The following is a 26,631-nucleotide window of genomic DNA, read 5'->3' as shown; positions in this document are numbered from 1 at the left end:
GGTCTCCAATGTCACTGTGAAAATGTCTCCGCACAGCAAACACGTTTACAAAACCCAAAAAAGGCGACTGCAAAATTGCCGCATGCAACAAAATGCAATTTTCGAACATTTAACTAACTAAAAAAAATATTACAAAAAAATACTAAAAATCAATGGAAAAAATATTTCAAAAATGAACTGAAAAAAATTAAAAAAAAAAAACTTTAAGCAAATGCAAAATTGGCAAAAAATAAATTTGGGCTAAAAAAAATTTAAAAAAAAACTTTTTTGGCTAGCTGCGTGCAAAGGAAAAAATCTAACTAAATTTGGCTAAAATCTAAATAAAAAAGAAAGCAAAAGAAAACACAACAACAACAAATCAATTAAATGTAACTTTAAGTAAACCCGAAAAACAACAACAAAAGCAAAAATCAGCTAAATTTCGAAATCAAGCAAAAACCGCTAACAAATTTAAAGCCAACAACTAAATTGGAAAACCTCTTCAAAATTATTGGTTCGGACAAAACGCAATACTAAACACAGCAACAACAACAAACAACAGCAACAGCAGCAACAACTACAACTACAACAACAACAAGCAGCAGCAAAAGAAATAAAAAATAAAATAATAAAAAAAATCGCGTGTGTTAGTTTGCATAAAAATTTCGTTTCGATAAAACAAAACAAAAAATTTAGAAAAAAACTGAAAAAAAAACAAACACAAAATCTATGCTTAAAACATATTTATGTAAAAATATATATATATGGAAAAAATATAAATATTTGGTAAACATTTTTGATAGTAACTGAACTGTATAAAAAAATAAAAAACAAAAATTTAAATAACATTTGATCTAAGTGCAGTGAAGTGGAAGAAATAGAATTGATTGCAACCAAATTGTAATTGATTGAAAATTAATGAAAAATTTGTAAACATTTTTTACGATTGAAAACTGAGGCGAAATTCATTTTGGATTAACACGCAACATTTGCAATTGGATTAAAAGGTGAGTTGTAAAAAAAAACAAATATTATAAAAAAATTTATTGTTAATCTTAAGTCAGTTCATAACAATTATAATAATGTATATGTAACTTTATATGCACACAGAATGCGCTGTTCAACACTGGCAGTGTTCATAGTCAACTTTCCAACACTTACTTATTCCAACTTAACCTAACCTAACAAAATTTCATTGAAAAAAGTTTGTAATTGGAATACATTTGCTACAACTCTACGCTATAAGTCTCCGCTGTAATCTACATTCTCTGAATACTAGCTACTCTGCACTCGATCTCTTCTAAGCAGTTTCACTCGATTAGTTAGTCTCTCCACTTCTCCAATTCGACTGCCTAAACTCAAGCAAACTCATTTTCATCATTCTCTATAACTGCATTCCCAATAAGAATCAACTACTCTACACTCTTTCCCTCCACTCAATTACTCTACACCTTAACTCTCCACATCGCTCTACAGCCACTTCCTTCAGTAAGCTTTTTCGAAAGAATACATTTGCCATAAGAGTCTACAGTTTAACTCTCCACATGACGCTCGGAACGCTTTCAGTCTTCAGCCTAACCTCCACACAATGTCATTCAATATTTATGTTAATTGCGCAGCGCATTTTCACTTACACAATACTAAACCAACACTGGCCACTCCCCTTGACAACGCCCCCCCCCCCCCTCCGCAATGAAAAAAAATATTGTCACACTTAGTTAAAAGCAAGTAAACATTTTTTGGAAAGTTTTTTAGTTTTTTGTTTGTATCTTCTTACGCTGCAAACATTTGCAAACATTTTGCAGACGGAGACGCACAACGCATGTAATTATAATTATAATTACGCACAATTATAATGTATGCAAAGAAATGTGAGAGAGAAAAAAGAGGTTGACAATTTTGCTTTTTATTTTCTACGCACTTTTTGTGTATGATTTATGAGCGTCAGCGTTGCATATTAATAACAATTAGGCGACAACTGAAGAAAAGCAAAAGTTACACACATACACATGCACACCAATACAAGACGCACACACACATGCTAACAAACGCAACGCATAACATTTTTTTCTTCTTTGCATAAATTAAACTTTTCTTATACTGCTGCTGCTGCTGCGTCGCAGTCACCGCTGTCGTCGCTGCTAACACGCAACCCCCTCGCGGCATTGACGCCACTGCCAGCGTCGCTGCCACTTTGACCTACTTTAAGCGCAGCGCGTTCCAAATTTTTGTGCGCTGTGTGTACTGCTGTTCTCCTCCCTCTCTCTTGCTGGCTCAGCCGCTCGGTCTATTGTTGCTTGCTGCGTGCGCTTAAATGTAGTTGCTGTTGCTGTAGCTGTAGTGGGCCTTCCGCATTTAATTAAATGCAACAACAATTTGGTTATTTTCAACCTTTGTTTTACGTGTGCTTCGTTTTTACTGTTTTCTTTCTTTACTCTACCATTTGCTATTGTGTTTTGTTGCATTTCACTTGTCGGAAGTGCGTTTTAGTTGCCTGGCCTCTCAACCTTTCGGTAGTGCTGACTCGCTCACTCGCATTGCGCAATCGTTCGGCTTCCTAGAATACACAAAGCTCCTTACCCCAACCACCCTGTCTGCTGCTATCTATCTCGCTCGCTCCCTCGCTATGTGCGTCGCAGACTGCGCGGCTTTCAGAGCTGACGCAATGCAATGCTGCTGCTGCTGTCGTCGTTCGCAGTTGCGCAAAGTGCGCCGCAGTTGCTGCGCCTATGCAGTTGTGTACGTTGTTCTTCCCCCTTCCCCTTGCGTTGCGTGCACTCATTAGAGCTGCTTCGTGTGCTGCTTCTTCTTCTTCTGCGTCTCGTGTTGCTGCTGCGGCTGCTTTAATAATTGTGGCATTTTATGACCTGCCACTGCAGTTGCTTGAATTTTAATGTGTCGCCTACCAAGAAAAACGATTCAACATAACAACAAGAAAAAACCCGTCAATAGCTTTAACCGAAGCACAGTTGTTATTACAGTTGTTTAGCTGTTGACATAGCACTAGAGTGACAGGCAATCAATCTGTCTATCTCTCTTTCGCTCGCTCTAGCCTCCTCACTGCAATTGGCCGCTGCGTATGCACTTTCCAAAAATACGCAAAGCCATTGTAATGAGAGCTTGTTGTTTAGAGTTGAAGTTTTTTTTTACGCCTCAATTCCTTCAAGTGGCTCATAAATTTGCTTAGCGTAAACAAATGCTGAATAATTAATAATCGACGCTCTACATAAGACAAAATGTGAGAGAGCATATGTGTATGTGTAACTGCACATTTGTAAACTTTACCGCTCTCCGCTCTTGCCCAATGGCAAACAGCACAGAGCCGTCCAATGCTTGAACCTCATCCATGCGAGCCCCGCAACGCAACTATCTAACAACGCCCATGAAATGCGTTTTCTATTTTGCTCACACACACATACATAGACAGCCCACAGACACACACACGCCCACATGTAGAGGGCCTTTGCTTACTCTACACAACGCAACTCTACTCTATGTATTGAGTGCATGCAAAAGTTTTTGCCAGCACATTTGCCAATACATGCGAGCGTGTGCGAGCGAGAGAATGAGTGTAAGTGTGAGTGTGAGTGAGAGTGTGTGTGCGATTGCGAAGTGGAGCAAAAGGCAACTGACAATTAGCAGCTGGGGAACAACTGCGAACGAATAGTTTGCCAAAGCATTGCACATAGGCTCCGCCATATCTGACAAACTGTGTGTACATATCACATGCACACTACACACATACACACCTACACACTATATACGGAAAGCATTGGTCTGTATCTACATATGTGTGCTTTAGGCCTACAGACCAAACAACAATGGAGAAAAACAAATTCAAAATGAACGACACTGACAGGTTTTCACTGTACTTAAATAATATGAAATAAAAATATTTGTTTTCTGTGTTTCTTGTTTGCCTATTTTTTGCTTTTATAATGAATTTGTCTTGCGTTTTTGATAAGCTTAATTAGCAGCACATAAAAAAAGCGTTGATTTCGCATTTTTTTTATGACAAGTTACATTTGTATATATATATGTATATATACATATATATGTATGTATGTATGTGTATGTATGTATGTATATAGTTGTGCACTGCAAATCCTAAGTTGATGCGTGTCGCACATTCTTTTTGTTTTTTTATAGACCATAAAACATGGCCATAAAATTGCGCTTAAATTAGTAGATGATATTATTTTTACAGGGTGTTAGTTTGAGAAAACCTTCAAAACATGCAAACGCCGTGAGTCAGAGAAAAGGGCGTGGAAGAGAGAGATAGAAAGAGATAAGGAGAGTGAGAGTAATAAAAGCAAAAACCATTGTTATTTAACTATCAAAAATGCATTTCTCTTAAAAAATTAATTTTTAAATCCTAATGAAAAGTTAAGCATAGAGAGATATATGAACAGCATATGACTTAAGCAACATGTATGTGTGTAGTAGCACTCTAAGAAGAACTAAAAACTAACCTTAAAACTTTTAAACTTGCTGCGTGTTAGAGAGAGAGAGAGTGAATAAGAGCAGATAAATAGTTTAAAAACTGCTTTTATCATTCAAATATGCTAATTTATGCTAATCCAAAAACTAACCTCAAAAACTGTAACAAATATATTCTTTAAAATCATATAAATTAACCTTCAGTAGCAGCTTTTTGTTATTGTTCAATAAATATATAGAAGAAACAACAACAATTTGTCAATTTATAGCAATTACAACACCAAAACGCTCTGATAATACATAAGCATACATACATACATACATGTATGCATGTGTGTGCATGTCTATGCTTATAGCATAGCTAGAACTCTATGTATATATCTCTCTCTCTCACTCACACAAAAGGCGAAGGGCGTAGCTTGTATGTAAAGCTATTATATGGAAAAAACTATATAAATACATTTTATACGTACCTATATAACATGTATATTTAGGTGTATGTATGTGTATGTGCAAACGCAGCGCAAAAAAAATATTTTATGTGTTACGCATTTTTTTGTTGTTGTTGTTATTGGGTTATTTGTAGATTGTGTCGGAGTCGCATCTAAATTATTGCGGCCTACAATTAAAATTGGCCGCAAGTGAACAGAGAGCGAGAGAGAAAGAGTGAGGGTGAGGGCTAGGGAGAGGGAGAGGGAGAGGGAGGTAAAGGGTCGGGGGCAAGCGGCGACCGCTACGCTCTATCGCCAACGCCTGCACAGCAACAAAAAATGTTTCAAAAAAACCTTGAGCTCGCACAACATAATTAAAAATGTGCGTAGACGCACACACAAAAAAACGCTTAGGCACACATACAGACGCACACGCGCAACGTTTTGCAGCCGCAAAGCTTTTGCTGCTTTATAAATGACATTCACGCGCACTAAATACATATACACGCCAACGAAAATAACAACAATGGCAACAGCACTAAAAAAGCTCGAACTGCAAACACAACAACAAAACAGCGCCCTACAACAACAGCAGCCGCAACTAGCACTAAGGAAATCTAAAAATGGCTACGTCGCCAGCTAGTGCCAAATACAAAGAGAGGGAAAAAGAAACGAAATTCACTAAGCATAGGCCTACATATTTCTAGTCTCTCTCTCTCTCTCTATTGCTTCAACAAATGCAAAAGCTTCAACACTCGCGCTCGCGCACACGCACTATTGAGCTTTATAGCACTCACACACTGTGCAAAAGCTTTTGCAGTCAGTGTAGCGATCATCATGCGGATCGGCACAGCCAATCAAGTGTAGTGGACGACTTCTGATTTAATTTCTTTTACAGTTTGAGCCCACTTCCTGACTATGCAGCGCAACGTCAAAACACACTCAAAATATAAATATATGTATTTCTATGTGTGTGTGCAGCTATTTATACCTATCTCATTATCTTATCTCACATTTTACACGCTGCAACTTCTTGTCAATGAAAATCTGTTCGAATGCAAGAAAAATGTTTATTTAATTGTTTGGTGGAACCCTTTGCTTTTGTTTTGTTCTTCCTCTCAATTTGTTTTTAATAATAGCTAATTAAGTCAAGTATAATTCATATATACGCATGTTAAACACACTCAACTCTGCCTCTCTTCTTCTTGTTAAATTGCGGCAATCTTCTAGCGCCAGCGTCGACGTCAAAGTCAACATAGTCATTGTGTGTGTGTGTCACATGAGAGATGCTTCATATACATATATTTGTATGCCGTTTGATTTTTATATTACGCCTCTGCCCTCTCGCTCGCTCACGTAACCCTTTTTGGGCGGCGCAAGTGAAGCAAAGACGTTTGGAGTGCACTCGTCGCAGTTATGCGAACAGAAGTGGAAGCAGCACAAAAAGCACAAAGAAGAATTGTTAAGGAAATTAAGAAAGCATAAAAACAACAGCAACAGCTTCCGTTAAAACAAAGGCGAGCAATTGAGTGAGAGAGAGGGTGCGCTTGGCATGTCAAAAGGGGTTCCCGAAAAAAAAAAACACAACAACACGCAAGCCGCGCACATATGCAGCATTTACCGTTAGCACAGCAGGAAAGCCAAAGAGAGTGAGAGACAGTGAGTGAGACTGAGAGAGTTTGGGTAGCTGCGCTTAATTGCGGGCTTGGTTACGCGTGTGTTTCTGCTTCTTCTTGTTCGTCTTCAGGCTATGCAGCAAATACTTTTTTCGATGGGAAATAAGTAATTTTAACAGCTGAGCAATTGTTGGGGAAATATGAGAGCTGAAATCGCGTATAAAATAATTTAAGTTAATAAATTTCCGCTGAAGAACTCTATCCTTAATTTAAGTCTTTCTACTCTTAGCTGTTTTCTTTAATTCGATATAATGTACAATTTGTAATTTTTAAGTTAGTTCGTATATAATAAATTTTATTCTAGGATCAAATAATCTAGCTAATATTATGATAAAACATATTCTATTGCCAAAGCATATACATACATACATATATATTATCTCTGATACGCTAGGCCTGTCTTTGATATGTTTTTGGGCCTTCTCTTAGCCCCTTTGCACTTGTTTTTCCATTTAAAACTCGATTTACACCAACGTTGCTTTACATGTATTTTTTTCTTAACTCTCTAATGAACACTTCAGCTTGCATACCCCTGCCCCACTACCTCCTTCCAACTCCACCTGGTGCTGCCCTAACAACGCTCTGCACTTGCATTTGGTAATTAGAGGTGGGTAACTAGGTGGCCAACAGCAGTAGCCCCTGTTTTTCGGCCTGTCTATCAGCCGTGCAGCCATGTGTGCATTTAACCCCCAACCCGGTAACTGTACCCCCGCAACTGGCTCTTCACATGCTCTGTCTCCATCGAGTGCGACGCAAGGTTCGACGTTGAGTGCACTTCAAAGTAGCAATTCAATTTCATGGTTACCAAGATGCCATCTCTGTCTCTCACACGCACACACACATGCTGCTCTGCTCTCTTTAACTAACTCTACGCTCATGCTCCCTCTTTTGCTCTCCCTCTCTCTGTCGTTGCTTTTGTAAATCACAGCCATAAAATGCACGTGAGTGCAGTCTAGTGTCCACTGTTTTATGGTCGCGTTCACACTGTAAGTCCAATCAGAATTGCAGTTTGAATTAATTCAAATTGGATGCCAGTTAGAAAAGCTAGCTTGAACACGAAATTTGACTATTTCGTGTTGCATTTCTTTCACGCTCGTCATGAATTGCTGTAAATGCAAACACCTTAACTATAGCTGGGGGCGTGGCAACAAAAGCCACCCACGCGTAACGCAAAGCCTGAGAAAAATGCATAAATTAGGCGGCTTAGCCAAGCAGTTGTTTATGTTGGTTTCAAAGAGAAGAGGAAGCAGAGAAGAAGAAACAACAATATAAACTGCATTGCTACAGGTACAGATAGAGGTAAAGGTACAGGTAACTGTCCCCCACCGCTCACCTTTGTGGGCAAGTGTGACTTACAAGCGAAATTAGGCAACGAAGCATATGGCGCAGCCAACTTTTGCCTTTGACTTTTCAGCCAGCCGAGCGCAAAGTGACCCAAAAATTGAGGGGGCAGGGCCCTAGTTCTTGTGCGGGTGGCTATGCGGTTGGGGCCAAAGATGCGTTAACTGCACTCTTGACTTTACTGCCATGAGCTGAACTCTGTTTTGGCTGGTTGGCTGGTTGGCTGGTTGGCTGGTTTCAGCCATGTCAAGCTGTGCCTTGACGTGTTTTCCGCCGCCCATGCAGCGCGTTTTCCTATGCAAAACTGAACTTTGAATAAATAAATATTTCTTAAGTCTAATTAAATGCGGAAGTAGCATGAGATTGTGCTCAGTTTATAGCTGAAGAGTCGTAGATCTATATGTTTTTTGAGAAATATAATAATATTAAAACGCTATATGAGATATATCTAGATAAACTATAGTTGAATAGCTTAATCTTTGACTAATATTTAGTAGTTATATGTTAAATTATATGTTAAAATTATAGTAAGAATAAAAATATATAGTTTAAATAGATTGCAAACATAGAAAACTTAAAGCAGCCTATCAAAAAGAAAACGTTCTTATAACATTTCAGCTCTAGCTTTTGTGGCTTGCTAACGAACATTAGTTGATTTGACTAAATGTACTAATAAACACCATATTTGAAAACGAATTTAAGACGAATATTAAGATTAATATATATTTTTATTAATTTAAATGTTTATAATAAAACTTAGCACATGTGCAGTTCAGGGCTGCCAAAAATTCTCAAAATTTAGTTGTTCATAAAAATAGTAGTGGCTACTAAATAAGAAAAAAATAAATTTTTAACATTAGTTTCACTGCATATATTATGTTTCTAGTTTTCATAAAAATATATATAACACAGCTAACTATAAAAAATATTTTTATATTTAAAAAAATTTTTTATATATTTATTTTGTTGTATATTAAAAGTTACAAGTCCATAAATTTCTTTTATATTCAAATTGCATATATATATGAAATTACTCTCATTAAAATTGCTTGCCAAATTAATTAAAATTAGTTTTCTTCTCTTTTTCTATTCCCAACAATTTATTCCAGGTAAGCAAACGCTTTGTGTGGGCCAGCTAATTAGGCCGTCTAGCTTGCACGTAAGTTGATAATCATAAAAAAAAAATGGAAAACTATTTTTTGTTTTTGCTTCTTCAAACATTTTTCTACTGTGGCCTAATGGTATTTACCGTTACCCCCGATTTCTGGCCATAAATTTTGCAATTAACGACAAATGTCACTTTGTCTGAACGCTCGAGGCGCCGCCTGCCAACTGGCGACTGCATTGCGCCCCTCCTTACTGTGAACCCTTCTGGGCCAAGCGAAGCGTGTCTGGCCCCTGGTCCAAGCCACCCAAACCGCCGCCCACTTACGGTCTGGTTCGTCCTGCAATTGCATTAAAAAGCATAAATTTACTTTAGCATTGGACGTTATAAAATCCATTTATGCACTTCACTTGCTTCTTCTGCTGTTGCGCCGTTTCCTCTTTTTTTCCATGTCCGTCTCCTGCTTGGTTTTTTTTTTGAGCCTGGACTCCGAGTCCTGGCCTCGGTTGCATGCTGGTCAGACATGGTGTGTGTGTCCCTTTTGCCTGCAATCTACAATAATTTCTGATTTCTTTTGCTGCCCTTTTTTTTCTGCCTCGAGTCCTGCCAATTTCTGCAGCTGGCTAAAAAAGCACAAACAACAACAACAACAACACGAAATTTCTGTTCTATGCAATTTTTACCTAGTACACAAACAAGTTACCAAACGCCACAGCCACGCCCCCTGCCACTGCCCGTGCGGCTCGCTTTGTTTGTTTGCCTCCGTTTTTCGCTGTGTTGCCGATGATGAAGTTTAATTTGGATACAGCCTCTGCCCTGCTCAGTCTGCGCCTCTGCATTCATCTCTGCTCCAGTCTCTGCCACTGCCTCTGCCTCTGCTGCAGTCACCGTCGCCCGCATTGCTCTGTTAGTCAGACGCAGCTAACCCATTCAGCTGGCGTTTTATTGCATGTCCATGCCAATCTGCATGCCCCGCCCACCCAAACGTGCGCCCACTTCTCTGTGCAAGCGACAGCAACAAGAAGAAGAAAGAATAATCCTCGCATAGAGCACAAACTGCTAAATACCCTAACTATGCAGTAGAGTTCAAGAGTTTTAGAGATCTATATAGATAGAGAACTTTCTTTATAGCTTCAACCCAACACAGTGGCCTAAGGCTCAGTTCCAGTTGGTCCCAGTGGAGTAGCAGATCATCTGTATTTAAATATTGGATGAGTGCTAAATTGAAAGCAAGCAAGGTGCTTATCAGCTGCCAATGCTGCTCTCTTTTTGTACTCTTCTACTCCTGTTCTTTGAATTCACTCTTTTTCCACACCTTTTCCACTTTTACCATTCCATTCTTCTACTATAAATCCACTCCTTTTCCACTATTCTACACTTTTTCTACTCTTCCTGTAAGTCTGCCCCATTTCATATTCCACTTTTAGCCATTTCATTTCCATTTTTTCCACTTTAACACATTTTCTTGCTCTAGTTCATTCTGTTTCTACTAGTTCATTTCATTCCACAATTCCATCGTTTTTCTAGCTTCCATCACTTTACACTTTTCTTTCATTTTTTTCTATTTCACTCATTTTCCACTGTTCCACTCCTTTTTCGCCTTTCTACTCTACTTCCACTTTTTCAACCATCTTTAATTTTTTCATTTTATCTTTATTATTCCGTTTCCTTTCCACTATTCCATTCTTTTTGCGCTCTATTATTCCACTCGTCTCTTTTCCACTATTCCCTTTTCCATTTTCCTCTCTTTTCACTTACACAGAGTCTACTACTTTTCCTTTGTTCCAGTTCTTTTGCACTGTTCCACTCCTTTCCACTGTTCCACTATTCCCCACATCTTCCACTTCCCACTCTTCAGCTATTATTCCACTAGTTCCACTATTCCACTTATGTTTCTCCACATCTATCTCTGTTCCAGACTCTTTACTTGCACTCACTTTTCCACTGTTCTTTCCCCTTTCCCATTGTTCCACTTTTGTTTCACTATTCAGCTATTTCATTAGTTCCTTTTGCTCCGTTTTTTGCGCTATTCTCTCTCTCCCCTTCTGCTTGCTATTTCTCATTCATTTTCATTTCCGTTTTGCTCTGCGCTAATATAATTTCGATATTTGCCTTTCTCTTCGATTCGCCTGGCGCCCCAAAAGTTGCACAAACATGCAAAGTGGGCGTGGCTGGAAAGTGCTGCAGTGGCGCGCCTCCCAGCCAACGCTCTGCAGCTCCACTCGGGTCTGGCCTGCGCTGCTGCAGTCCAAACACAATCCGCAAACTGCAGCAACAGCATAAAATAACATTTTCTACCCTATAATCAATGCAAGTGCGGGTATATTGGTTGTGAAAAAATTTATATAGACTGCTAAGATGTCTTATGAAGTATTTTTATTTATTTAGTCAGAACTAACGGGCATTAACTCGATATCTTCACTTAATTCTCTTTAATACTCATAAGAATTTTATTTTAAGATTTTGGTTTTTTGGACATAACTTAAGAACTATTGAAGTTTTAGTTTTTGCTTTTTGGCATGTAGACAGCTATGAAGCATACAAAGCTGTTGCCTATTTCTTTTTTTGTATAACTAAGCACAAATTTTGATATATGGCAAGATATAGCAAGCAAAAGTATTCAAAGCTTAATAAAATTTAATAAAATAAATATAATAAGATATAACAATATTTAAAAAAAAAAACTTCTTAGTTGTCTTCAAGTTTTTGACACAAGAAATTCCATTGATTTTTGAAAGCTGAGCAATGAGTTATGCAAAATTATATTAAATCTTGAAAAATCAGTCAAATAAAATTGCTTAAGTTTTATCAAAGCTTTGGCTTTGGTTGTTGCTTGAAACAACATTTTTCATATAAAAAAAAAACTATTTAAAAAAGCAAAATTTTGCTCTGCAGGGTAACTGCGCGTCTGGCATGCCCGCTTAGCTCATTTTTTTCTCATACGATTTTACTCCGAAATTTGTGTCTGGATTTTAAGCGCCGTCGCCTGGCTTTTTTTTTTTGTTTGCTTTTGTAATTTGTGTACGAGTGTGTGTGAGTGTGTGTGTGTGTGTGTGTGTGTGTATTTTTTGTTTGCATGCGCTTTTCTGCAGAATTTTCGGCAATATTCCATTAATACTTTCAACTTGTTGTTGTAGTTTTTTGTTTATTTTGGCAAAGTCGGCGAACAAAAAACTTTTTGATAAATAAATTTTGCGATAAAGTGGAAATGCAGAAATTTGTGCTCGCAAACAGTTTTTGTTGTTGTTTTTATTTGTTGCTGTTGTTGTTTTTACTGCAGCCTTTTGCAGCATAAATAAATCATCGATGCATTGGGGGATTTATTTGCCATTTCAATTTAGTTTAGAGAGTCCTCTACAAAGCCTCTATCCCCCTCTCCCTCTCCCACTCTCCCACTCTCTCTGTCTCTTTTCTAAGCCCCATTGCAGTTTTTTTGTTGTGGAACCTAAATGAATATTTCGTTATCGGCCGGAAATGGAAAATGCAAAATGCATGTGTCATGGCTTTTCCTTATGTGCGAGCTGAAAACATTTTCGGCTAAGCTTAATTAGAAATTCAAAGAGAAAATGCTGAGAAATACACTGAGAACAATTTTGAGCATGATGGATAATGGCTAAAAATGATGATATAACAGAGAGAAGAATTGAACAGTTTTATGTTATCTTCAGAAAGAATGAGAGAGAGAGAGAGAGAGAGAAAGAGAGAGAGACGAAGACAGAAAGAGAGATTAAAAGATACAGAGGGAATGAAAGCGATCATGTAAGTAAAAGAGAGAGGTATATGTATAGAGAGAGAGAGGCACACAGAGACAGATAGTGTAAGACAACGAGAGAGAGAGAGAGATAGAGGGAGATGACGAGCCTGAGATATAGATACATAGAGAAGAAGAAATATTTAGAGGCAGAGACGAAGGGACAGACAAATAAAGGGAGAGAGCGAGGGAGAGAGAGATAGAGGAAGAGAGAGAGACAGGGACACATAGAAGTAGAAAGGAGACAGATATAGAGAGTGCTAGAAAGAAAGAGAGAGAAAGTAAGTAAGAAGAATGGAGAGAAGAACTGAAACAGAAGTAAGCAGAGATAGAGAATAAGAAAGAGAGAGAGAGAGGGAATGAAATAGAGCAAGAATGACAGAAAAAGAGAAAGAGTAAGAATGAGAGCTACAGAGAGACTGAGAGATTTTAATAAATAGAGAGTAAGATAAAGCCAGGCAGGCAGAGATAGAAAGGGATAAAGTAAGTAAATGCATGCAGAAGGTGGTATATAGAGCAGATGGCAAGGAGACAGAGAAAAAGAAAGAGAGAGAGAGAGAGAGAGAGAGAGAGAGAGAGAGAAGACTAGCTAAGTCAGTGAAGTATATGAATATTAGAGACAAAATGTTAAAGCCCTCAAGATTGATAGCTAGAGCCAGGGCTCAATTGCAGGTGTTTGCCGTTCGTTCCAGCTCGTGCTCATCCATCATTCTTTGCCTCTCCAAATACTGTTAGAGCAGCTAAAAGGGCAAATGCAGTGTGCGATTGACCAATGACCATAAACTACAACTGCTACACAATATTCATGGCCTGTGCTTGGGCCACGCCTCTGTGCCTGGCCGGCAGCCACTTCCTGCTGCTGCGCTGGCTTCTGCTATGTCAGCCACTGCAGCAAATCACACAAATTAACTAGACAAAAATTGCCGCAGGCAACAAAAAAAAAGAAGGAGGGGGGATGGGGGCGGATAAAGCAGAAGAAAATATAAGAGAAATTCTAATGAAAAATCCGTCAAGCGCAAAAAATAGAAAGAGGAAGACAATCGCTCGTACTCGCCCTCCCCGTGCTTCCTCTAGCTGCAATAAATGCGATAAATTGCTCAAGTGCACAAAACACTGGGTGCCACGCCCCCTGCCAACAGCCAACCGCACGCCTGCCTTCCAATCGAAAATGCAGGCGAAACAAAACAAAGCGAAAAATCAGTTTCGAGTTGTAAAAAGTAGTAGAAACGTAGTACTACGTAGCTGTATATACGTACGTATCTAGTCGCCGGGCCAAATGAATTTTCACTCATTTCCTTATCGTCTGTGATTTCCTTGCCAGACGCCAACACACAGAGACACAGGGAGAGAGAGAGGGAGAGGGAGAGAGAGAAGAAGCGTCCCAACATGCTGACAATTTTAAATGAATTTTCTATGCAGGCAGCAGGCCCTCTACGCCACGCCTGCTTAGCTAGCTACACGTTTGTCGCATTGTCTGCAGGCGGCGCCAACTCACCAACACCACACACCAACACACCAACACTCACCAACACACACCAACAAGCCAGAAGCTTTAAATGCAGTTATATGTTTTTTTTACGCTACACGTCTGTCGCGCTGTTTGCAGGCGGCGCACACGTACACCAATACACCAATACAGCAATACACCAATACACCAACATACACCAACACAGCCAGAAATGCAGTTGTAAGTTTATTCGTTTTTTGTTTGCGCCGCAAAAAATCAATGAAAATGCGACTGAGCAGGGTTGAAGCTGCAACATGCTGATGCGGCTGCTGCTGCTGCTGCTGCTGCTGATGATGATGATGCTGATGATGACGAGGCAAAGTTTTGTGGCATGTCATTATGATGGAAAGACACACAGCAGCAACCCTCGAGCGCTGCAGCGGGCGACAGCTGACTGCACAACCACCAAAGCAAGCAGCAACAGCCCTTACACACACACACACACACATACTAGAGGGAAAAAAGGAGCAGCAGAAACTTTCACTTTTTTTTGCATGCGGCATTTTCGCTCAGTGCAATGCGCCAAAAAGCAAAGAGAAAAACACAGAAAGACAAGTAGACAAAGAGAGAGAGAGAGAGAGCAAGGGAGAGTGAGTTTGAGATAGAGCGATAAATGCAACCCTGTGTACATGTGCTGCAATTATTTCATAATACAATTTTACAATTTGCAGCCAAGTGCAGCAGCAAGAAAAACTATAGCATACTTTCGAGCGCCAAGGGAGTTGACCTGAGTTCGATGTGAGTTTCGTGGGGGCTTTGCGCTGTGGACTTCCTGCTTCTTGTTTTGTTCTGGAGGGTTGATGGAAAACTTTTGCAACGGTCTAACGGGAAAATGCGAACGCTTGGAAAAACTTTTGCCACACACTGCTCGAAGCTCACAGCTGTGGCAACTGCTGCTACCGCCTTTTGGGGGTTGTTGCATGCCACAACGTGCACGAGTGTAGATAAAAATATTTTAATTTATTTTACTTTCAACTGCAGCAGCAGCAGTGGCAGTGGCAGACACACTTGTGCCACCAACTCTGCAGCCTCGGCTACATATTTTCCTGCTTTTGGCTTTGCATTCTGCATATGGCGCCTGGGCTATGAGAATATGTTTTGCCAGGGCAAGGCATACCCTGTAGGTGGTAGCTGAAGAGAGCAGGGCCAGGCTGATGGCTATGGCGCTTAATGGGCAGTTATTTATAAGTGCTACACTTGGAAAGCTTAGCCAAAAATATCTCTTAGAAATACCCTGTTTATAGACAAGAATCATTTTAAACAATTTTAGGATAACAAATATTGCATGCACAGCTTTATTCGAGCTTAATCACAACAGCTGAGAATACAGTCTTATACCCAATTAACTGCTACAGGGTATCTATAAGTCGATCACACTAAACGTACTCATCCCAAATATCTCTTGGCTCACTTTAAAGCAATTCTGAGCGCTTAGCTGCACTCTAGCTGCGTATACAGGGTATGCCTTAGTCGAGCAGTGTTCAATTTTGATCGAGTCTGACACACTAAAGCATATTTTAGTCATGCATTAACCCATAATTACTTACATAGCTTATACAACACTATAAAGTGCATTGCAGGGTATCTTTAAGTCGGAATATATGTGAATAACAAGATTTAGGTCTTTCTGCTTAACAGTTACAGTCTTCATACGTTTGTAATCTCTGTTAAATCAGTCTTTTACTTGTCTACAGGGTAACTAGCAGTCGATCAGTGTCTATATAGAGAAGTTTTCTGGCACTGAGCTCTTGAGCACTTCAAATCTTATTCAACTAGAGCATTTGTATGCTTGGTTCAGCTGTTCAATCAGGCTCTTGCTAATGTACCGGGTATCTGCTAGTCGAGCACTGCCCATGCGGCAACTGCATTTGTCGCATGCAACGCCCAGCTAAAATAAATTCCCTAACGAAGCGTCTGTCTGGTCTGGTTTCGCCTCGCCTCGCCTCGCCTCGCCTCAACTCGTCGCGACTCGTTTCAATTGTTTGCTTTTTGCTGCTGCAGTCATTTTATTTATCTTTGATAAAAGGTTTTAGTTTTCCATATGTGTGCGAATGTGTGTGTGTGTGTGTGTATCTGAGTTTTTTTTTGGGGGACCCATCGATATAGTAGCTTAGCTTAAAAGGTTTTGTGTTAAAGGGATTTGGGCAAGCTCGCCGTGACTCACAAGGAGCAAATTGAATTTCATTTGAATATTTAAGGGATTCACTGAATTTATATATAGCAATATATAAATATATATAGAATATAGCATATACTAAAATATACTATAAAATATAAAAATATACTAAAATATACTAAATATAAAATATACTAAAAAATAAAATATAGATAGAGTATAGTATATGTATATATATTTGTGAAATATTCCAATAGAAATATGAAGGAAGGCAAGAAAAACTGAATCAAATTCTAACTGAAAGCAATTTACAACACTAAAAGTGCCTTAGATGGCATTCTACAACACTATAATATGCCTACATGATACAAAAAATGCTAAAAACTAGCTAAATATAGCCTATAAGCAATGGAAACTCATATTTAACTAGTTTGAACTCAATGTACAACACTTAAAAAGCATTTTTCAACACTTAAACAGAAATAGAGTCATAGGAACAAACCTCAAACATATAAGCTCACTACTAAGATGAAAAGCACTCACGCTTCAGTTCATATATAAAAATTAACAACACTTTAAATGTGCATAAAAAAGCATTTTGCAACACTACAAAGACAGAGCCATACAAACTATGTAAATTAAATGCTAAATATATATATTTCTATAACAAATGAATGTTTAAAATTCATTCAGAAGCATAAATGGTAACTTACAACACTGTACATATTTGTATCAACATTTTCCAACACTTCGATAAGATCAATAGACCATATAAAAACATTACACAACACTTAAACAAGATTTAGGTCCAAGTATGAACAGACATAATCACATCAATAGATGGACAGATTGAAATTCATTGTGTAAATACAGCTTACAACACTATAATTGCACTGCACTCGATGGCATTTTTCAACACTTAAAAAACACTTCTAATGCAAACAAAAGCCGCTTTTATTGTCACGCAAAAGGCGCCCACGATTGACGGCAAATGTCAAATGTTTATGAAAACAATTGAAATTAAATTTATTATAAACAATAAATATGGCATATAAAGCAAATATTTCTTTGACCAACAGCAGGAGGAGGAAGCTGAAGAGGCAGCAATAACAAAACAAAAGTGAACAAAAATAAAAGGAAATACTCCAAATTGTTTAGTTAGTTTTATGGAGCTGTTTTGCTGCATAGGCATGTATATATATATGTATATATATATATAAAATATTTATATATATATATATTTAACTTCAATGCACTGCGACAAAAAAAAATGCCTTTAAAATGCGTCACAATTTTTGCTTTTACTTTTAGCTTTGCGCTTTGGGGCTTTTGTGCTTGGAGCACAATTTATTTATTATAGCAGTTGTTGCTTTTTGTGTTGTTGTTGTTGCTGCTGCGACTGCTGATTGCGTGCAACAACTTGGCAATGCGACGCAAACTCTTTTTGAACGCCCAACTTTTGGCTGGCGAGTCGCAAAGAAAGCGAAAGTTATGACATTTTGGCAGCCAAATGAAAGTGTGTATATATGTATATATATATATATATATATATATATGTGTGTGTGTGGGTGTTAGTTGTCTAGCTACAAATTGCATTTCTCATACGTTTGAGTAGGTGCGCGGGCAGCTGCTCAAAATTTCATGCAGCATGACTTCATTTTTCGCTAAATATATCTAGATGTGATACATATATATATATAGAGATATATATAAATTATCTGTTAGACTCACATATATACATGCCTTAACAAATGCATGCACATAACTTGCGATTAAGCATATATTAAGTATACTTGATCTGAGGTCTGTTCAAATTATCTTTTTTTTATTTAAAAAAAAATAAAACAATACATATTTATATATTCATCAATATATACACATATTTCGTGCTATTCAAAATAATTCCCATCAGAGACCTAAAACTTAAAAGAATCTTTCAATCTTCAATGTCAACTTCATCTACTTCAACATAGCCCAGCCTCGTCCTTTCATGGGCCACTTCACACACCTGCCTAGCAGTTATAGGCCAACGATGGCTGCGGCATCTTTAAAAATTAATTTTTTTTGGCTTAGATATTTCTCTCTATCTCTAGTATCTTTGTTCATAAAGTGCATTAAAAAATCTACAAAAATATATAAAAAATATTTAAAAATCTGCCTTAAAATCTTCATCAACTAAATCCCAATTGGCATTTCTATCAATCACAATATTAAACATACTTAACTGTAAAAATTAAATTTTATTGAAAAAAAAAGACAAATATTTGGCTGTCAAAAAATTTTGCTCACCTTTTAACACACTTAAGACTCAGCTAAACAAAATGCTTTATAATATGTTTATCTTCTTTTTGCTCTCTGCTTCATTTACGTCATGTGGAAAAGCGTTGGCCAAAAAGAAAAGCATTTAAAAGAGCCAACAACAAAAAGAAACATAACCAACTTCACTTCACTTCATTCAGCGCTCGACGCTGACTTTTTGAATGAAAATATTTATGCATATAAAGCAAGGCGCACACACACACAGACACACAGTTACTTTTGTATTTGCGTGTGTGTGTGTGTGTAGGGGGCATGTAAAAAGCAGCGTAAAAAGAAAAGCAAAAAAGGCAGCCGAAATAAAATAAAATACAAATTTATTTTGAACTTGAACTTGAAATGAAGACATCGAAGTCGACGTTTGGCAGGGCAGCGACGTTGACGGCGACGGCGACGACGACGTTGACGTTGACGTCGCTTTGTCTGCTTTTACCGTTGTTGTTGTCGCTGCTAAGGCATTTAACGGCAATCTGTTTTGGCTGTTGTTGCGCATTAACGAAGGGGTTTTTAGTTAAATTATATGTAAATATTTAGATATTTAATCAAATAATTATAGACATAACTATATATGCATATATTTTATGCACAGAGCTTGATTAACTCTCCGCTATTCACTTAATATAGTACTTATAGTTTGGCTCACCTCTCTTTGCCCCTGTAACCCATTTAGATATTTTCAATGGATATAAAGTTTACCTAATAAAAAAAAAAAACAACTCAAAAATGGCAAAAAACCCGCATTTTGTAGCAGCAAATTTGCAATTAATTTGATTTTTTTCAAGTGTATAACAGACTACTGTACCCTACTACTGCTACCTCTTCCCCGCCTACGCTCCTCCTCTCTGCTCGAAGCTTTGTGCTGAATGTCATCGCAATTGTGACTTTCAAATTGCGCCAGACACACAACAAAAAACTGCAGCAACAACAACAGCAGCAACATGTATTCAGCTTGTCTTCAATGCAGGTAGTGGGCATTGCACGACTAGAAGATACTCTGCAGTAGCTAACAAAAGCATGGAAAATATGTATCAAATGATGTTAAGCAAATGATATTATAAATATATAAATATATATAACTATTCATATATACACTTGCACCCAGCAAATATACCTGCTTTACTCTAAACACAACTTGGGCAGGGTATAAAATGAAACATGAAAATGTCTGCCATTTTTTTGTTTGTTTTACTTTCTTTCTTTTTTGTTTTCTTTTAGCGTAACTGTCTGTCAGCTTGTCAATCTGTCAGTCTGTCCATCCACAAAAGCGGGCTGGGCTCGGGCTAAAAGTTTCGAGCTGCTTTCGCATTCGTAAAATTTAGTTCTTGTTTCTGCTGCGCACAAAAAATTAAAATGCATACAAAATGCTTCTTAATGAGATAATCGTCAACAAAAAAGAAAATATAAATATTAAGAAAACAACACAAATAAATATACTCAAAAGCATGCAAAAATTTAAAAGCCTTAAATATTTTGTATTCCATTTAAAAGGAACACGTATTTGCATTAAGATATCAAATATAAATAATTCGTTTTTAATTAAGCTATAGAGTTTGTTAAAATATAAAAATATTTAATAAATTTAATAAAATATATGTCTAAAAGGAAGAAAAATAATAAATAAAAAAAGTTATAATAAAAAATAGAAATATAAATATATAAAAAAAATATTTAAGAACTATTAAAAAACAATTGAAGAAACAAATATAATAAAATATTTATAATATATAGCAAAAAAAACATAATAGCTAATAATAATAAATTTAATATATTTAAAAATATATATATTAAATTACTTTACATATATATTATATGTTAAACATTTAAGAAATTGATATATTTTTATATTAAACTATCTATTTGAAGAGCTATCAAAGTATTTTTTATTAGTAGAAAGACACAAAAAAAAGAAATAATAAAAAATTTGTTGCAAATTTTATGAGCAAAAAAAAAGAGCTAAAAAATCAATGTAGATGACACATCCCATTAAAAAAATAAATAAAGGTAGAACACACTAAAATTGGTTGAATTCTGACATATTTACGAGCTACAGGGTATTCAAAAACGAGAAACAAGAAACAAGCTTCCGCAAAATAGAATGAAAGAGCAAAACAGAGACAGAGGAAAAGACAGAAAGAGAGAGACAGAGATGGAAGTATATATAAAATGACATAACAGTGCAAATAAATTGAACAAAATAAACAACAACAACAGCAATAAAACAGAGTGCGAAATGCAAAAGTTCATAAATTAAATGAAACAAAAAGTAAATAAAATAAAATAAATAAGCACATATATAAATGTTTATATACTTGAATATTAATATAAAATATATGTATAAAAAACTGCAAAGTGCAGAAAAAAAAATAAATAAATAAATGGAGCGCGAAAAAGTCAAATGTGGCATATTAGCTTTCGTTAATGTGTGCCAAATTTAGAAGAAAGCGTCTCTAAAGTCACATAGAAGAATATGTACCTTTAAAGAGAAGCTCTGAGATGTTTCCTAAACTTATACCTGGCTCATCCATCTATGTATTCATCCTTTCATTTCTTTCTCCTTCTCTCCCTTACTCTAAACACTTATATTTGTTAAAACCACAAAATCTAGAGATTGACATATCAAACAAGCTTTAACTATTGATTAATGTCTTCTTCCACTTCCTCAATAACATTAAAAATTAATTTTGTGGCTTTGCTTTTTTTAGCATAACTCGAAAACTTTAAGCGCTAGAGACATTAAAATTGATAGATAAGCTCTTCTATGCTATGCGCATACTTCACACATGTCTTTTTTTGTATAGCTCTAACAATATATATAAAAAAAACAAATCTCGAGAACGTTAAAAGCTAGAAACATTAAATGTGGTATGTAGTTGCCTATAAGGTTGATAAGGTTTTCGTTGATATCTTTTTTTTGATAGCTTTTAGTGTTCTATACAAAATGATAATAAGGTTCTTAAACTGAAAGATAGTGGGTACAGTTTTGGTAATTATATAGTTATGCATGTCTAAGATGTGCCCTGAAAATCTTGTGCAGATTGTGCAATAGGAACTCGAGTTATTAAAAAACACTTAGACCTAAGGGATCAGTGCACAGTAGTTGGTGTAGGTGTATATGCAACCATAACACTAAACTACTGTACTATTAGGTCATCTCAGCATAGGCATAGTACAGTGTATCTGGCAGTCGCGCACGCCCGCCTTGCATACGCTCCATAGTGCTTATAAAGTGTCTCTGTGCAAACAGTATCTGCAGCTATCTATAATTGTGTAGATGCCGTCGCTAAAAGTTGCTGTTGTTGCTGTTATTATGTATTAGCGTTATTATTTACTCGCTTTTGCGCGTATCTTTCGGTTCGTTTCGTTTCGTTTCGCGTTGGCTATTTGTCGTGGAAGCAGCGTAGAATGGAAGATTCGTGGAACTGGGACACTTGTGTGCAATGTGTCTGCGTTTTTCTGCTTTTTATCTCCCAATTCCAAATTCTCCGCTCTTTCTGTTCGCTGCTTTGCGTCGCTGTCTAACGGCGCGTATCTGTGAGATACTTTTGCACTGCCCGCAACACACAACTGCGACTGGGTGGGCTGCTCTCTGCTAACACAGCGAAGCGACAGCAAAATATGACAAAAAAAGTTTTTATAAATAACAATTTTGCTGCGCGTGGCTGACAAATGCTGTCAGCAACAATTTGAACTATCTTAAAATACATACACATTATATATGTATATACATTTCATTTGTTGTCCATAAGTATTATAAATAAGTGCAATTTTACGTTTAGTTTGAATTAACTTGAGTAGAATTCATTGGCCAACGTTGCGTATGCTTGATTTATTTATATAGTATAATTTAAAATCATATTTAAAAAAATTTAAAATGAAAGAAATAGACTACATTTTAATATTATTTTTTTGTTTTTTTTTTCTATTTTCTATTTCTATTTCTATTTTTTTTTAAGTAAAAAAATTCATTTAATTTATTTTAATATTTTATATTTATATATTTAAATATATATATAAAATAATATATTTATAAATTACATACATTACAAATGTCAATAAAAATTACATTCTCCAATCCTTAGAAGGCCGACTGTAAAGTATATTTATTAAAAATTTCTTAGGCTAATGCGGCGTATGCTTAATTTTCTTTCTCCCTGTCTCTTTCTCTTTCACTGTATTTCAACTGCAATTGAGACGCTTCCGCTGCTTTTTTGACGCTGCGCATATCTAAAATGCAAATAATAAATTTTGAAAAATTAACCAAAAAAAGAACTTGAAATGAAATATATATATATATATATATATATATATTTACATTATGTATGTGTGTGTATATAGAGAATACACAAGATTGCAACCAAGGTCAGCAATGACGAATAACAGCAAAATGCGCTGCTGTCAGTTGTTGTTTTTGTTGTTGTTGTGCTCTGTACCAGTCGCAGATCTCAGCAAAAGCACACACACACGCACACAAACATGCGCGCATGCACGCATACATGGACATAGTCAAAGAGTAAGTGCAAATGAGACAGGGCTTGCTGTTGTGCAACGTAGAGCAAGAGAGCGAGCGAACGAGCAAGCGAGATAGTGTTAGCGGGGTGTGGAAGAGGAAGCGGGAGAGCACGCGCAACAAATGCGCCAAACAAAAAGTAAATAATTTTTATTTGTCAGCGCGTTTCAGTTCGAGTCCGGGTTCTGTGCGCGTACATAGCGGTTCCCCTACATATGCACTATATGTATATATATGCATATAGTACATACATATATATTGTATAGTGTATTTAGTAACTAGTAGCATATATACGTATGCACATAAACAATCGATCCTTAAATATGCGCTTTTAGTGTGCTGTGTGTCTTTATCACAAATCAACCCAATATATACATAATGTATATAGGTTTATATTTATATATACCGATTCCGGAAATTCTAGTGTTTAATCGTGTTTAAGTGAGAGTCAGCATCGCACTTGCTGTTCATAAAGATGCAGGTACTTAGCCTTCACTAGTAATTATAGCATTATTTCTAACATGGTTCCCCCATATGGTTCTGCTATTAGTGTTCATATTCGAAGGAATTTTATATTTAGAAACTGCATAGGAAACGTACACATATACACAAGTCTGTATATATGATATGGAAAATATATTGCAATAAGATTCCAGGATTCTCTTGAAAACTTAAAACCTACCTTCAAAAAATACTAAATCATATTCTAAAAAAAACAAAGAAATCAATAACAACTTTTTATGGCACTGCGAACTAGGTCCTAAAGCGAATCAAGTATATCAAAATATTAACTAGTTTTCTATTTTTTAACTATCTTTGATGCCCCTGTCTTAAAACTATTCAATCTATTTGAAAGTTATCTCAAAGATACAATTTAAAATATCTGTTAATCTAGAAATCTAATGCATACATAAATTATAAGTTATGCACATTTAAATCTATATAGTTATAACTCTCTTATGTGAAGGTCAATCCGCCAAGTCCAAAATTCCATTTCAGAAAAATATAATTTTTTTGCATATTTCACATGCATTAATTGCTTAATTGATGCCAATGTGCAAAACGCGCATTTATTCAATTCATTCAATTTCGCATTCACAACAAACACTTCAGCAGACACACATACACACATGCATACACTTATAGAGATCCACTCATGGAAACATCTTGAAGTTTCTGTTCTCACCTCTCGCTTGCGCGATCAATTCCTGGAATTCCTTTGACTAACTAACACGCGCATCTCTTTTGCTGTTGTTGCTGTTCTCACACGCGCAGCATACAAATTGCAAAAAGCAAAAGAGAAATAAAAACAGCAGCATCGCGGCGCCGAATATCCTTGAAAAAGGCAAAAGCCGATAAAAAAAAAAAAAACATAATAATGGCAAAAGTAAACGCAGCGAAAACTTGCGACGCAAGCGCAGAGACTGCACAACAGCAGCAGAAGCAGTGAGCCGCAACAGCAATAACAACAACAACGGAAAAGATAAATCAAACAGTAACTAAACACATTCGCACACACACAGATACACGCAAATATGCAGCAACCGGGCGACAACAACTGCCAATAAACCGTTTTCGTCAGTTTTGTTATACCCTACAAGCAGCAGTTATATAGGTCATTATGTGTCCGCAGGAAGCTAGACGCTTATCAATATCAATTCCCATCAATTAGCTAAAAATATAAATAGAAATATTAAATGCTATATTTAGTACAAAATGAAAAAAAAAAAAAAAAACAATGTGAGCAATTACTGGCAAGTATACATAGATCGCATGAAATTTATCGACAGGGCATTATCGAGTCGAGCGACCATTCTACATCTCTGATATGCTTCTCTTTTAGCTATTGCCGAATTCGCTGTCGTTGTCGTCGGCGCTGCCTCCGACTGAGCAAATAACTGCATTTGACCTTGTTTCGCAGTGCGCTGGTATTGGTAGCTTAGAATAAACAAGATATGCCGATTGCGTGCGTATATAACTGCAGATATACATATGTGTGCATATGTAGGTATACATGCAGAACTCGATATGTATGCGAAAATATGTATATATATACATAATTTCGGACGCTTGTTTGCTTTGCTTTTCACATTCGCCGAGAACCCAAACTTGCTTTGTTCGTCTCAGGGCGTGTGTGTGTGTGTCAGTCTGGTACAAGTGTATTAATTCAGCTGCGCATGGCACACACAAAGCAATTCTCACACACATATACAACAACTGAGTCAGCGCCACGCCGACGCCTGCATTTGCCATAGAAAGTTCGCCCCAAAAAACAAACTTGGAACTATTGTATGTATAAAACTTAATAATGGAACCTACGTAGAAAAAGAGCTTCAGAGCGAAAGTGAGAGAGAGAAAGAGAGAGAACGAGAGAGAGGAGACGATCACGGCCTGCACTTTTTTTCTCATTTTGTTGTTCTCTATGCTTCGCTTTTGCCAAAATTCAAAATGTAGGTTAAATTTTGCGGAAATCACGCGAGTGCTCATAAAAAATACGCAAAAAAGAACCTAGAAGTATATAAATATATAAAGGCTATAAAAAACAGATACGTGCGCAGATAGCACAGACACAAACAGACGCACACAGACGCACATTCAAATACTTAATAATGTTGTATTAATTTGTTATTACTTTTTTGTTGTTATTTATTCTGACGTTTGTTTTCTGTTATTCCGTTATGCAATAATCGCAAAAAATATATTGACCGATAGTCATTCACTCAATCATAATATCTAACTGACAAACAGGTGCTAAAATATATTCCACTGTGTGGAGAGATATAATTTAACTATTCATAAAGAAATTCGTGACATTTTTTATCTCTACTCGTTTGTATGCCATCAAAAATGTGAGTTCATTTACAATTTAAATCACAATTTTTGTTTCATTTTTGTTGTTCCGTCTGGTCCGCGTCTAACGCTCAACTTTATCAGAAGCGAATTATCTGTCTCGCATGTCAATTAGCTAAACGCCATTTTTGCGCATTTCATTGCGTCCAATCAGAAGTGCACACAACACTAACAAACTGCATGCATTTGTGTGAGTGCAGTTTTTTTGCACGTCAACAAGTCAGAGATAGAAAGAGAGAGAGCGAGACCAATACTTGTACGATCGTTTAGTATAGCTGGTTCGGCTGGCTCTTCGGCTAACTGTGCTTGTTGCTGCTTTAGTCGGTGCAATTTATTCGTATGCGTTTTTCGCTTCGTCGTTTCAAGTTCGTGCAACGCTGTGCATTTTAATTCGTCGGTTTTTCTGTTATGCTGTGTTTTTTGTTTTTGCATTTATTCAATGCACGAAGACTCTTCGCTATATAGTTGTTGTTTTTGCCTTTGGCTTTAATTGGCATTACATGCCCATTGGTCGGCCGCAATATGCTTCGTGTCTGCAATGCATTCTTATTGGATGGCTTTAGCTAGTGTTTGCATATAGATCTTGGCATTTATTCAGTGCGCGAATACTGC

General features: G+C 36.8%; 1 protein-coding gene across 1 annotated transcript in view; it reads left to right on the top strand.

Annotated features, from left to right (window-relative positions):
* The first annotated feature begins 824 nt into the window (after positions 1 to 824).
* The window catches only part of LOC111603759 (zinc finger protein chinmo), a 57,360-nt gene continuing 31,553 nt past the window's right edge, over positions 825 to 26,631 (top strand). Inside the window, exon 1 of the mRNA XM_030223352.1 lies at positions 825 to 986. The gene's annotated coding sequence lies outside the window, so the exon portion shown is untranslated. The remainder of the gene's footprint in view (positions 987 to 26,631) is intronic.

Source organism: Drosophila hydei, unplaced genomic scaffold (genome assembly GCF_003285905.1).
Source record: "Drosophila hydei strain 15085-1641.00,03,60 unplaced genomic scaffold, DhydRS2 tig00000172-arrow-pilon, whole genome shotgun sequence".
Classification (NCBI taxonomy): Eukaryota; Metazoa; Arthropoda; class Insecta; order Diptera; family Drosophilidae; genus Drosophila; species Drosophila hydei.
This window is presented reverse-complemented; position numbering and strand designations above follow the sequence as displayed.